Source organism: Homalodisca vitripennis, chromosome 1, assembly GCF_021130785.1.
Source record: "Homalodisca vitripennis isolate AUS2020 chromosome 1, UT_GWSS_2.1, whole genome shotgun sequence".
In the NCBI taxonomy this organism is placed as follows: domain Eukaryota; kingdom Metazoa; phylum Arthropoda; class Insecta; order Hemiptera; family Cicadellidae; genus Homalodisca; species Homalodisca vitripennis.
The window spans coordinates 127,832,322-127,847,506 of record NC_060207.1 but is presented as its reverse complement, the minus strand read 5'-3'; positions in this window follow the sequence as shown (position 1 = coordinate 127,847,506).

Below are 15,185 nucleotides of genomic sequence, written 5' to 3'. Positions count from 1 at the left end.
AATGGAGAAATGTAAAAGCTCTAGAGACTTTTGGACTAAAATAAGGACAAGTGGTGTCACTGATCCATTCGATCCAGCCATACCCAACTTTGTAAAAGATTTGGAAGAAATCAATAAGTATTTCGTTGGTATGGGCTTAGGTATCATGGCAAATTATGATTGCGTACAGTTCTATGAAAGAAACAAATCAGAGAGTGTCCATCAGAGACTTGTGATTTCTATTTCAGGAGTGTTACAAGGAGAGAAGTGCAGGAGGCTTTGAATAGCATCACATCAGAGGCAGTTGGAGCTGATGGCATATCAATAAAAATGATTAAAATGATAAGTCCGTATTGTATTGATGCCATAACACATTTAGCTAACCAGTCATTGGCCACTTCCACTTTTCCGGATGCATGGAAGGAGGCAATTGTACTGCCTCTTCCCAAAGTCAAAGCACCTTCATCTGTATCCGAGCTGCGTCCAATTTCGGTATTGCCTGCCCTGTCGAAGATAATGGAGAAGCTGGTTGTTTCACAAATGGTACAATTTCTGGAGTCAGAGAATATCATTCCAGCCTTACAGTCTGGGTTCAGGAAGGACCATAGCACTGCAACTGCGCTTTTGCTCGTTTGTGACGAGTTGCTTCACGCAAGGGCGGATAAGAAAGCATCTCTTCTTGCAATGCTGGACTTTTCACATGCATTCGACTCAATAGACCACAGGATGTTGTTGGCTGTCATGCATTTTTATGGTTTTCGACCAGAGGTGGTTTCTTGGTTTGATTCCTATTTGGTGAATAGGAGACAAAAGGTTAAAATTGGGATGGATTTCTCCTCATCTTTAAATAGAGTTGCTGGTGTTCCACAGGGAAGTTGCCTTGGGCCCATTCTATTCACCCTGTTTTCCGCCACTATGGGTTCAGACTTGCAACATAGTCGCTTGTATTCATACGCCGATGATGCTCAACTGTGTGTTTCATATGATGCCGGAAGAGCTGACTCAGCAGTTTCCATTTTGAATGCTGACTTAAGCATAGTCCATGATTGGTCTGAGAGGCATGGGATTAAACTGAACAAGGAAAAGTGTAGTGTGTTGTCGATTCCTTCCAATGTGGGTTCGGAGACAGTGGGTGAGGTGTTGCTTGGCAGTGTCAGACTGAAGGAGTGTGAATCGTCAAAGCTCTTGGGCCTCATGCTTGATAGTGGCCTCACACTATCTGGTCATGTAAGTGCTGTTTGTCGGCGAACACTTGGTCGACTGAGAATGCTATACAAGCATAGGCACATGTTTCCTAGAGAGACCAGGCTTCGCCTTGTCCGGGCTCTTGTGCTCTCTGTGATCGATTATTGCCTCCCTGTCTATGGCAACATTGTGTCTAAAGGAGATTTAGAAAAATTACAGAGGGTCCAAAATATGTGTGTAAGGTATGTATGTGGTTTAAGAAGGTTTGACCACGTTTCGGAGGCTCGACGATCGCTGGGTTTGTTGACTGTAGCTGATACTTGTACCCTGCACTCCTCATGCCTGGTTTACAGAATCCTGACCACTGGCAGGCCGGGATATCTGAGAGAAAAACTAAAAAGCAGGTCTCAAGTCCGATCTCGCAGTACTAGACAGGATCAAGTGTTGGAGATGCCTCGCGTTCGCCGTGAATTTGAAAGAAAGCGATTTGCGTACTTTGCTCCCAAATTATATAATGAACTGTCCTCCAGCGTAACAGGCCAGGGTGTATCTGAAACGACATACAAAGAAAATATATACAAGTATTTAATGTACAATACAAGGTGATATAGCCATATATAACTGTATGTCTAATATTGTGTTTTATTTATTAATAACTATAAAATAAGCTTTTAATTTTTTAAGAACTATAATAAGACATGAGTCGTTTTGTAAACCAGCAATTATTGTTGAAAACCGCTTCAAAATAAAGTCCTTATTTATTTATTTATATCTAGTATATTCAAAACGGAAGATATTGTGAAACTCGTCTCAATGTATAAAAACTCACAAAGACTTATACAAAGACACAACATATACAGTATCACTATCTCGGTACTTCGGACCATAATTCAGAAAGTGGACCATAACCTTTAGCTACTGGCATAAACAACTGCATACAGTATGGGATGTTTCCTAACACTTTGAAAACATCTCGTCAAGTCCTTGTATTCAAAAAGGGGATCCTCGTGAAAACAGTAGCTATAAGCCTGTTTCTTACATCCCACTGTTCTCAAAGTTTTGGCAAGTCTTATAAGGAAACCGATAAGTCGGCTTGAAACAATGAGCTCTTGACAAACAGCACCTGGTCCCACGTCCGAAACAAAAAATTCTTTGTTTGAAGCTTTATGTGTTAGGTTAGTTATTTACCTGAAGAAGAGATAAGATTGCAGATCTCGAAACGTAGTGTTATGGTTTTTCTTTTTGTTTTACTGAACGCTGGCAAGTGTCCGGAAAAATCCTGTTTCCTTCCCAACAAATTCTTTATGAAATATGAAACTCTACTACATTGAAGCATTTGAGTACATACCACGCCAAGAATTTTGCGAAAAGTGGAGTAGCCTGGAATAAGAGTGTTTTGTTCCTTTTTTCAACATCCAAGGATCAATTCACATTTATAAACATAATACATATTACAAGGTGGATAAATACTAATTACAAAGGTCAAGCCAAACATACAGCTGAACTTTTTAATATTTGACATAACTAAAAATAAATTAAATCTATATAATTTAATAAATAATATTAACGATAGTGTTAGACATAATCAACAACAACTAAGTGTACAGTTTATAATAAATAATAACAGCAGTCTTAGAAATAGTTAACAATAAATACAATATGTACAATTTATAATAAACATTAAAGATAGTAATAAATTAATAAACTGTAAAAATATTTAACTTATATACATGTACATTATATGATACTATTACAAACAGATCTTATTGCAGGATGAGGACAAAATCAAAGAAGCAAATGGGGGAAAATATCAATGAAGTGCTTCGATTGTTCAATAAAAATTATTTCTTTTGAAGGACTTATCACTCGTGCAGAATAGATCAATGTCATGCGGCATGTTTATTACCCATCGCAGACAATGACCTGGTTGCTGATGTGCATCATCCTTCTCATGGTGGCTTTTAGTTCTCTTGGAAGATGCATTTCCTGAGAATGTTTTACTAAATGTAGATTGATTAAGTCTCTGCACAGCGAGAATAAAAACAGCCGATGTTGTGAAATCGAGTCACATCCAAAGGACAATATATGAAGGATAACTCTAGCACTGTTACTGGCAATGCCTATTATAGCACACCAAACCGCTATGGGCCATTTCTGAGTGTGGCGATGTACTGAGAACTGGGCACACATTTAATCCAGGGAATCAACTTCCCTGGTTGTATTATAAAAGTCGGTTACTTCAAAGAGTTTGTCATCACAATTTGTCAAGATAAATTTTTATAGTGTATTGTGGAAATCAAAAATATGGATTTATTTTACTCCGGTGTGTAAGAAACTAAAGTTATGTTAGAGTTAAAAGCAAACTTGGAATAAAAAACTTGCGATGTTATAATCGGGGCAAGCGAAAATATTCGCAACTTGCCAGATAGCCAGTCAAGCTGGGTTAGACATTTCTAGGGTTCGAGGATTTAATAAAACTATTATTTATTGTTAGGAGTCGAATCAGAGGGCCCTGCGGAATAAACCGATACTTCTAAAATAATGTTGGGCTTACTTCATGACGTCAACTCCAATAACATTTTGAAGAAGTAGAAAATTAAAATAGAAGTAATCTTGCTTAAAAAGATTCTTGTTTTAGGAAAGTTATTGTTCAAGCGAGTTCGATTTTGAAAACAAACTGTGATCCTAGTATTTCCAAAATTAAACCAGTATACTGTATTGTTAATTAATACGTCGGCCAGTGGGTAATTACTAGTAAGCTGAGTATTCTCCACTGATAACTTGGTCGGGGAGTCGTATAATATAGTAATTATTGTAAGAGCCCAGGTCGGAATGATTAATCGGTTAAATAATGATGGTTAGTAGATGCAAAATTCAAAATTAATCGATCTTATACATGAAAGATTAGCCATGTCCCAATATCACAGTGCAACTACTATATACATAAAGCAATCACAAACCGTTAACTAAAAAATATTTCTAAGAGATGCAAAAGCTGGAAAGTTTACAATTTAAAAATAGACGAAACTGTATTTATTGTGTAGGCAAGGGTATAGCTCCATAATATAATATCAAGTATATTTTTATCAGGCATATAATTTTGGAAAAGAAAAAAATATAAAATAATCACTTATCACGTAACATGCAGGCTTACCCTACCATGTACAAGCTAAGATAACTGTAAATGATTTGAACCATGCAAGAAGGCTACTACTAAGCTAAGTTATTATGAATATTAGGGCTCTATGAGTATCAAACAAAATTCAACACTTACCCTATCTGCACAGTTCACCAGAAAAATAAGCTAACATTTCTTTAAATAAATATTTTGAAGGAGGTTATCGGGGTGAGGGTGTCAGGACGTTCGCCAAAAAAAGAAAGGATTGCGAATCCCGAAATATATAAAGGAGAAAAATTAGGATAATCACTTACAAAAATATAAATAATTAATAAAATGAAAGATTAGATTGAATTTCAAGAAGGAAAAAAATATTTACGAGTATATATGAGATTCACCAAGAAATTTGATAATAGTCAGACTACAAAATGATGGCCGAGAAAACTTTATACCTAAAATAAAAATTTACATCGATTGAACATAAGATTTAGTTTATAAGGAAGGGGTCGACGTGAAGAAAGTATTTGTAAAAGGAAGTCGTGGGTATGGGATGCCAGTACCCTACAATTGCCGGAAAGAAAACAGTAGTAAGGCGAGTCCTGACTGTTGTATTTTTTCCAGATAGGAGATAACTATAGGAAAGAGAAGCTCGTAAAAGGAAACTCGTAAGGATGAGGTGCCAGGACAATCGCCAGGAAAAGAAATGCGAGTCCTGAGAAATTTAGGAGGAAACATTTAACACAGTATTTAAGATTAAATTGAAATGACAAAAAAATAATCTGATTTATTGGAATTCAATATTTAAGTTAAATTGAAGGGGGAAAATAACTTGAGTAATTAAAGTTGTAAAGTAATTAAAGTTTGAGTAAATTGAGAAAGTCAAATATACTCTACTTTAATTTTTTGATACTCTTAAAAATAGCAAATTAAGTATTAAGAGTATATTTAAAATCAAATAGTTCTCTTATCAAAATAAACATTAATAATTAATACTCACCATCAAACATTAATAATATATTTCAGATAAATTAATTTTCTTAAATGACAAATAAAATATTAAGGTCTGTTTCACATAATAAACATTGGAGGAATTTTTTATGGCGGAGATAAACACTTTAGTAAGGAACTGGGTCGATGTCCCTTACCTGATGCTGGATATCGTCGTAGGGTCGCGATGTAGGTACAGCGAGCGGGGTCAGGGGAAGGGGTCGAAGCAGTCGTCGGTGTAAGCAGCGATCGTCGGCGGTGTGTCGCGGTTAAGGTTAAGGCCATGTCACACTGCCGTGGCGTCGCGTCCGTTCTAACACCTTCTCTTTCCTTGTCTTTTTGTTCTTTTTCAATTCTAAGCTTCCTTCTTGCTCTTCTTACTTCCAGTGTTCCCAATTTTGCCTTTTTCTCTGATTATCCCACTCTCACAATGTCAAAATTTTCCATTGCGCTTTCAAAATATTTTCCAGGGACTATTTTTAAAACCTTATATTTGGCTGTATTTCCTGCATTAAATGCCAGTGCAGCTTCATAGGCAGCTATTTCAACAATTTTTTTTCCAGCAAATCCACTTTTAGGACACACGAATCGGGTCATGCTAGAAGGGGATCAGTCTTCAAGGAACAGTTTTCGGAAAACTAACAAAAATACTGTGTTCTGAGTACAAAAATAATTCAAGAGCATTTATTTTTTTTAATATACATCAGACCATTCATAATTAAATCAAACCATGTAAAAGGCAGAAAAACAATTTTACATACTAAAAATAATTATATAAAGTGATTGACTTATCCCCTTTTAGTCAATGAACGGGCGTGCAACAACTTTCCCAGGAAACTCACCTCTGTAAGTGTAGTGCATGAAAGAACTGATTAAGAAGAGAATTTTCTGTTGTGTGGGGGTGTTTCTACCTTTAGTTTCTTCAGATACAACTTTTTTTATAAATAACAAGCACGTGGTGGTGTCTACTATAGGAGTACGTCCCAGTGACGGGGGTTGGGGAGGTGCTTTATGCGCATGCGCGAGCCAGCGTAGCTTCGCCGATGTCGGCCAAGGATCGCTCCAGCCGCATAGCGCGGCCGACGCGATGAACGTTGCGCCACGTCAGTTATGTTAGTGTGACTTGTCCTATTTGACAACATGGTTAGCGATTATTTTAAAAATCCATCTGCAGATGGACAAACGCAACGCCACGGCAGTGTGACATGGCCTTTACTGTATCAGTCTCTCGACTCTTCAATCAGCCGTCGTTATATAGGTTCGCGCGATTGCGGGGGGGCGATATTCCGTTTGGGCACGGCCTGCTAGATAGTGTCTGACTCATCGTTAGTAAAATAATGATTTCACTACTTTTAATGATAATTATAAAACTCAAATCGTTATTTGTACATTAAAAAAACTGTACGTTCCAATTTCGCAATTTCACTAACGAATATTTAATTTCGTATGTAACAAAAAATAACATGTTACAAACAGTCTTGTTCTTATTGGATAGAAATGATTCCGGAATTTCTAGTTTGTTTTTTGTTCCAACATATGCGAGGCCGTTTTGGGCAAGTTTGTCCACAAGTTCTATTCATAAAAATAGTTATCATCATTAAAGGTAGGATTTGATTCCTAACGTTACTACTAAAGATAAAACAGTCTGTATGGATTTCAAAAGTTTTTAAGGATTGTGCATTGTCATTCAACAATAAACACTACCGTTGACAAAATAATATGTTCTAGCGTCGGCCAAAATGCGTATTTTAACTTTTACTTTACTGGTTTGCTCTTCATATAAACTTTGTGTCGGAAGTTGCCTGTAAATGCAACTAACATTTTATCCACCGTACTATTTTCGCTGTCTCCTAGTTGTATCATGATATTTCCATGATATCATGGTATAGAAAAATCCATATACATTAAAAATACCTGTCAAAAATACGTAAATGAAATTATACAAAATAACAATTTAGACTTATAAAATATCACAACAAAAAAGCTACACAATTGCCTTGAACCCAGGCGACAATCTACCATGTACAGAAATAACGAAAGAAATAACAAGGAGCAGAACTCATCGCGTCTGGAAGGTCACACATTACACGACTGCTCCCTAGCGATTAAAAGATAAAGTAAAGAAATGTGGGATCAAAGTAGACCTCAGAAAGATCCATAATCAACGGTGTAGACCTCAAGGCGGACAAGAGATATTATGTACAGACGCCCAATACGAAGTTCTTTCTGAACATTCATGATACGCCAAACAATGTTACGTTGAGGATTCTCCTTATCTACATAATGTTTACAACCTTTGTCATCTAAGTAGAGAATATGACAAATTTTGGGTGTTTAATGTCTTATGGTTCGGGGCTGGGGTACAGGCAGGATAACATTGTATAGTCGGCGGGGACCTGCGACTAAAATTGGAAAGTAGATTGGGTAATACTTTGTTTGGAATTGGATGAATTCTTGGACGATCGTTTAAATTAAAATTTTTGTTTGTAAACAGGTAAAGCATTCTATACATTTACAGGCAAGATTAAACACCACATTAATGAACCTATTACTAAAACCTCATATTCAAAATATAATGATACTAGCAGTTAAAGGCGGCTCCACACGCAATTTAGTAGGTTTTGCACTTGTTTAAGCACGAGTATGGTTTGAGTTAATTATATTCCCGACGCCAATATTCAGTTTATCTTCTTACTACGACTAAGAAAATATGCTAAAAAGTGTATATTCATGGCCATTGTAATTTACTACCATAATTACTACAAAAAGTTTTTGTGTTCTATAGTAAATTTTGCCTTTTTCCTGACCAGGAACCCATATACTTTACGACACACACACACTGCCGTAATATTCAGTTAATAAGATAATAACATGTAATATGAAGAAGAACATGTCCATCCACAACATATACATGCACGACTCTGAGAAGCCTACTGCTATCAAAAAACAACAAAGATTGGTTTTATAACAGTCTTTAAATTTATAGTAAAATTTAGATAGTTACTTTTTCTAATGCTTAGTATTTGCTAAAAATGTACAGTTAAAAGTGAAATAGCAATGACACTATTTACGTGTTTGTTTCGTTATAAATTGAACGATTTTTTAAATATTTTAGAATATTTAGGCTTGGAATTGGTCCAAAACCACAGTCCAGTGAACTTTCATCTATCATAGCTCTTGCCGACTGCTTCAAAGGGAGGCTTCAGAGTCATATTCTGACCATCTTATGTTTTACGGAATTTTCTAAAGTACATGAGTACTTACATAATCGCTGAAATCTAAAAACAGTGTGTAAATTAAACCAATAGTAACTCTTTAAAGAATTTACATATTATCAATGCATGTATAAACAAATTTAAAATAGTTATTAAATTAATTAAATATACGGTTGTACTCATAAAACAATGTTTGCACATAACAGTTTACTACATTTGATGGGTTCTTTCAATTAATAGTTCATAACTTTAGAGACCAGGAATTTTCACTACTTTGAAAAACTGTGGGGCGTGGGCCGAAGGGGTTTTCGAAACAAGAATAGGTCTATATTCATCTCAAGTACCGTAACTATGCCCATGTAAAATATCAGGACAATCGGTTGAATAGTTTACCCGTGAAAGCTAAACAAACAAACAAAGGCACTCTTACATTTATATGATTTCTAAACAATGCGCCAGTAGAATCATGTGTCTCATTCGGCCAAAAAACATGCAATCAAACAATGATGGTAGAGGTACAGGCTGCTGCGTTTGATAAGGCAGATCAATGGACCGATCAGGTGTGCTTAATCATAACTTAATCAGAACAAGAACTAATGAGAGATTTACACAAAAATCACGTATCTGAAAATCGCCCGAGTAATTCCTACATGTGTAAAACAACAAATTGGCTTTTTAATGGCCTTAATGTTATTCCTACCACGGAACGTGATAATAAATCTTATTTTTAAAAATTATACATAAAATTACGAGCTGATCGCACATTATTTTAAAGTATAAACTACTGCGATTTATAATGACAACTCGAATAAGGTGAAGAAACAGTAAGTGCAGAGTTTTTATTTGAAGCCTAGAAATTCTAAAAGATCTAAGTGCCATTTTTTTTATTAAATGAGTTTTTGCTACCATTGTGATCCAAGTGACAATGCCAATGCACACCTATCAGATGTATGTGCCATCTCTTCTCCAAGTAGTTGTAAAATAATCCAACAGAATGCGCTTTGTGTAACTCCACCACATCTGGAAATTCTAAGAGATCCAAGTGCCAGCTGACACCAACTGTTGTTTTACTTGTTTGCTATTCCTTCTGTTGACTTCTAACCTCAAACTCAGTGATTATAGGCGTTGTGTTTATTGCTTTTTAATTACAAATATGAATGAAGACACTTCTGTAGCTTTCACAACCGATGAAAATCAACCTGTGAAGAAGTCTTATAAGAAGAAAAACAATGGAAATGCTCAAAATATTCCCAGAAGAATACCAAATAACCAACCACCATTAAATGAAGTAAGTCATTTCAGCTTAAATATATTATGCTATAGTATTATACAGGGTGATTCAAAACTAAACGGCAATCTCTCGAGAGCTTATTCTATAGCTAAAAACAAGTAAAAAAGTTCATATAACCATATGCCCGGAAACGCTTCGTTAGCGAGTTACGCCTAGCGAAAGATTTCGCCCGGATTTCAGAACCCTTGGTGAAGTCAGGCCGTATAAAAATGGTAAAGGTAGTTACAAAGATACAAATACGATTGTTTTTATGTTTTTATATCTAATAAATTTATTAAAATTCGTCCCAGAACTGTAAATGCAATACTTTCAGAGATATCTTACGTAAAACACAAGAATTGGTGCAAAGAAACAACACATTTTTGTGTTTAACGTAAGATTACTTCCATAAATGTTAAATAAAGATCATTTTTTTCTTAAACAGATTTGTAGAACATTTAATTCTGAAAAGATTCATGTGAATTACTTAGGAAAAAAATTAATAATAGGTATTGAAATTTAGCTTTATTTAAAAATAAAACAGACGCACAAAAATGCATATTCTTATCTGCATAAAATATTAACTAATGTTTAGGTTGTGAGTAACAGCTGATCATTTATTCTAGACTGAACATTAACATAAAATGTATTTACCTTTATAAAACTGTAATAATCACCTATAATAGTTGCTCAAAGTGTCCTCCGTTGTTAGCAATGCACGTTTTCGCACGACGAATCCACTCTTTTCTAGCGCGTTTCATAACGTTTGGAGCATTCTTGATAGTTTCTGCCGCCTCTATGCATTACGTAACTCCTCTATGGTGTTAATCCGTTTTGAATAAACAATTGACTTCATCCAACCCCATAAGAAAAAGTCTGCTGGCGTGAGGTCAGGAGAACGTGGTGGCCATTTTACTGGTCCATTTCGACCAATCCATTGTCTACCATATGTATCATTTAAATAGTTTTTCACATCATTAGAAAAATGTGGAGGTGCTCCGTCGTGCATAAACCATGCATTTATTCTGTTTTGAACAGGAATATCTTCCAAGAGGGTAGGCAGGTTTGTTCTTAAAAAATTTAAGTACGCTACTCCATTAAGTCGATTAGGGAGGGAAAATGGACCAATCAAATTATCACCCAGAACACCAAGCCATACATTGACTGAAAATGTATGTTGAAAATGCCTCGTCGCAGTTTCATGTGGGTTGTCGTACGCCCAAGTATGGGTATTACGAAAATTTACAATTCCATTTCTAGTAAAACAGGATTCATCAGTAACGAGAATACGCCGAAGAAAATACTGATGTCGTAAACAATTTCTTCTTGACCAGCGGCAGAACATCTTCCGTTTATTAAGATCTTGCGGTAATAAGTCTTGAACACGTGTTATATGGAATGGGTACAACTGTGCTTCATGAAGTGTCCGCCATACGCTTGACTGGCAAATATTTAACTGACGTGATAATCGTCTGGTGCTTGTGGTTGGTGATAATTCTACAGCATTTATTATTGCTTGTTCATTATTATAGTTCCTTGCGCTACGTTGACGACCAGTATCTATTCGCTTCGGTTTAAAGCTACCAGTTTCTCTAAGTCGTCTCTCCACAGCTTCAAATGTTTTGCGATCAGGTGTTCTTCGATGTGGAAAAGTATCACGATATTCCTGAACTGCAGCTAAACCATTCTTGTTAACTTTGCCGTAAATCAGTATCATGTCCGTATACTCTTCAAACGAATACATACCATTTACATTATCTGCCATTATTTACTAAGATAATTACATACACTTTTATAAAAATATTTAATAAAATATTTTAAAAATAAATATTTAATAAAATATTTTATACACTTGTATAAAATATTTCCAAATAATCACAGGATCTCACAAAATACAATCTTCACACGCCACAATACAAAAACCTCCATAAAGGTTATTCAAATATTACTTCATGAACTTAATTGTTGATCAGCTGATATTGCCAACCTTTGCAAAGAAAATATGACGATAAAAAGTGTTGAATAAATGATCAGCTGTTACTCACAACCTAAACATTAGTTAATATTTTATGCAGATAAGAATATGCATTTTTGTGCGTCTGTTTTATTTTTAAATAAAGCTAAATTTCAATACCTATTATTAATTTTTTTCCTAAGTAATTCACATGAATCTTTTCAGAATTAAATGTTCTACAAATCTGTTTAAGAAAAAAATGACCTTTATTTAACATTTATGGAAGTAATCTTACGTTAAACACAAAAATGTGTTATTTCTTTGCACCAATTCTTGTGTTTTACGTAAGATATCTCTGAAAGTATTGCATTTACAGCTCTGGGACGAATTTTAATAAATTTGTCAGATATAAAAACATAAAAAACAATCGTATTTGTATCTTTGTAACTACCTTTACCATTTTTATACGGCCTGACTTCACCAAGGGTTCTGAAATCCGGGCGAAATCTTTCGCTAGGCGTAACTCGCTAACGAAGCGTTTCCGGGCATATGGTTATATGAACTTTTTTACTTGTTTTTAGCTATAGAATAAGCTCTCGAGAGATTGCCGTTTAGTTTTGAATCACCCTGTATATTATATATATAGTATTATGCTATATTATAGTATTGAGTACTCACAAAAAAATGATGTGTATGGAGTGATAACTGTGCGGGGCAGGTTAAAAACAGAATGCTACTTTTTATGTATAAGTATTTGGTGGCCTCAGGAATGTTCGATGAAGTTGAACATAAATTCCTCATTTCTGGGCACAGCTTTTTTAGTGCTGATAGGGGTTTTGCCCTCATAGAGAAAACAGCAAAGATGGAATATGTTGAGGATGTAAAGAAAGTCATAGAAAGGGCCAGACCTTCAAAGCCTTTTAAGTTTTTGGACATAACTGACTGATTTTGATCAGGCATCTGCAACCTACATAAACACAAAGGCATTAGGAATATCCAAGATAACCTGGATGAAAATTAATCGAAACAATCCTGGTTATGTTTTCTTTAAAAATAACTTCTGTGAACTTGGGGCTTTCCAAAAAACATACATCTTCAAACGTAATGTTGGAATACAAAATATCGTGAATATGCATCTAGAGAAATTACCCGATGAAATCCCACTCTCAGAAAACAAGAAGAAGGACCTGAGAAAAATGTTGGAGTACATATCACCAGAAAATAGAGTGTTTTTTGAAAAGACGTGCCAGTGAAAATGTACATAACCGAACGTTGGACTTAGATCTTTTACAAAAATTTTGCTTTAGACATACATCTGTCTGCTATTATGTCACAATATACAGGTTGATTCATAAAAGGTGTGCAATATTTCAGGACTTGATACAGGTCATCAAAACAAGGAAAAAACTCCATTGCACATGGGTCCGGAAACGTACCGTTTACTGTCTGTCTGTCTATTTGTGTTTTTTGGGAAATAAAATTAATACTCAAAAACCACTTAAGATACAGAATTCAAACTTAACAGTTATGTTAACCTAGTGTTGGTCCTTTTCAGTGAAAAAAAAAATAATACAAATATCTCTTTGCATTTCAAAATGGCGGCCGTTCAAAATTTTCAAATTGTATTAGCTTTGAAACGGCTACTTTGACAACAAATTTACCAGCATAACTTTTTTTAGCATATTTTATTACCAATTCAACAATGTTTGTTTCAAAAAGATTGAATTACAAATAACTGAGTTACAGCACCAAACGTAAAAACAGGTTAAATCCATGCATTGCAAGTACATACAACAATGTAGTGGATTTTTACGAATAAACTTTTTAAGGTTCTTTATTAAAATACTGAACAATATTATTATAACCTAAAAAAATATTACTATCATTTTTGTTCCATTTACAGTAATCAATGTGTTACACATACGAAAAGTTTATTCGTAAAAATCCACTACATTGTTGTATGTACTTGCAATGCATGGATTTAATCTGTTTTTACGTTTGGTGCTGTAACTCAGTTATTTGTAATTCAATCTTTTTGAAACAAACATTGTTGAATTGGTAATAAGATATGCTAAAAAAAGTTATGCTGGTAAATTTGTTGTCAAAGTAGCCGTTTCAAAGCTAATACAATTTGAAAATTTTGAACGGCCACCATTTTGAAATGCAAAGAGATATTTGTTTTATTTTTTTTTCACTGAAAAGGACCAACACTAGGTTAACATAACTGTTAAGTTTGAATTCTGTATCTTAAGTGGTTTTTGAGTATTAATTTTATTTCCCAAAAAACACAAATAGACAGACAGACAGTAAACGGTACGTTTCCGGACCCATGTGCAATGGAGTTTTTCTTTGTTTTGATGACCTGTATCAAGTCCTGAAATATTGCACACCTTTTATGAATCACCCTGTATACTTTTCTTTATTACAGTTCTTATGTAAAACTTTGCATAACTAGTATAATTGTTAACTGATAATGTAACAATAAGAAGAAAATATGTTCTCAATTAAATATTGTTATTCACGAAAACTGCAGTTTTTTCCTCTTTTCCAACAATTTTAGTTTAGGCACTTAGATCTTTTAGAATTTCTAGGCTTCATTTGTTTGATTGCCCATGAAGTCAATATAAAGTTCTGAGTTACAAACATGAAAAAGCATCCAATACAGAGGCCATTGGGCCATGCATGACCTCACCTTTAACGTTGTTTTAAGCAATTTTACTGATTAACCCGTGTCAGCTCATATAACAAAGGGAGAAATAAAGATGGATTAAAGGACTATCAAATTTTGCTTCTATTATTAAAGCATGTATGACACAGGCTTCTTTTGCAACAATGTGGAAGCATGAGAGAATTGTTGTATTCCGTAAACTCAACAAACCCTGCTGTTCTCCATCAAGTTACATGCTTGTAAGTTTGCTTAAAACACTATGAAAATCTTTGGAAGAAAAACACTTATAAAAAAAATCCTGTAGTACATGACTCTCCTAACATAATGATTCCGTATACATTTAGGTCTTGGTCAAAACATTTAAATCCTCATCAAACAAATGAATGGAACATGTATACGAAAAGAATATAGCCTACAGTTTTTCTCAGACCGGTTAACTCGTATATGTTGACTGTAGGAATGATTCATATCTTCTTCGGCTATGGACGCTAGTTGGGTTCCACACTGTAAGCGGCGCTAGTCACGGTATCTCGTTTCTGACTGGCTAACATCGAATGTTAATAAATTACTAAGAATAGTTTTATTTACGATTCTATGTGTTTATGTTTACATTATTTAAATGTAAGATCTTCATCTTAAGTAATTACTTTACGTTTATACAATCCATTGATAATAACTTGTGTAATAGTTTGTAAAACAAATGTACCAAAGAGTACAAAAATTAACTAAATTTTGACTGAAAAAGCTAACATGATTACAATATATCATATAACTAAAACATTGTAATATGCCATTCCAAATAAAGAGAT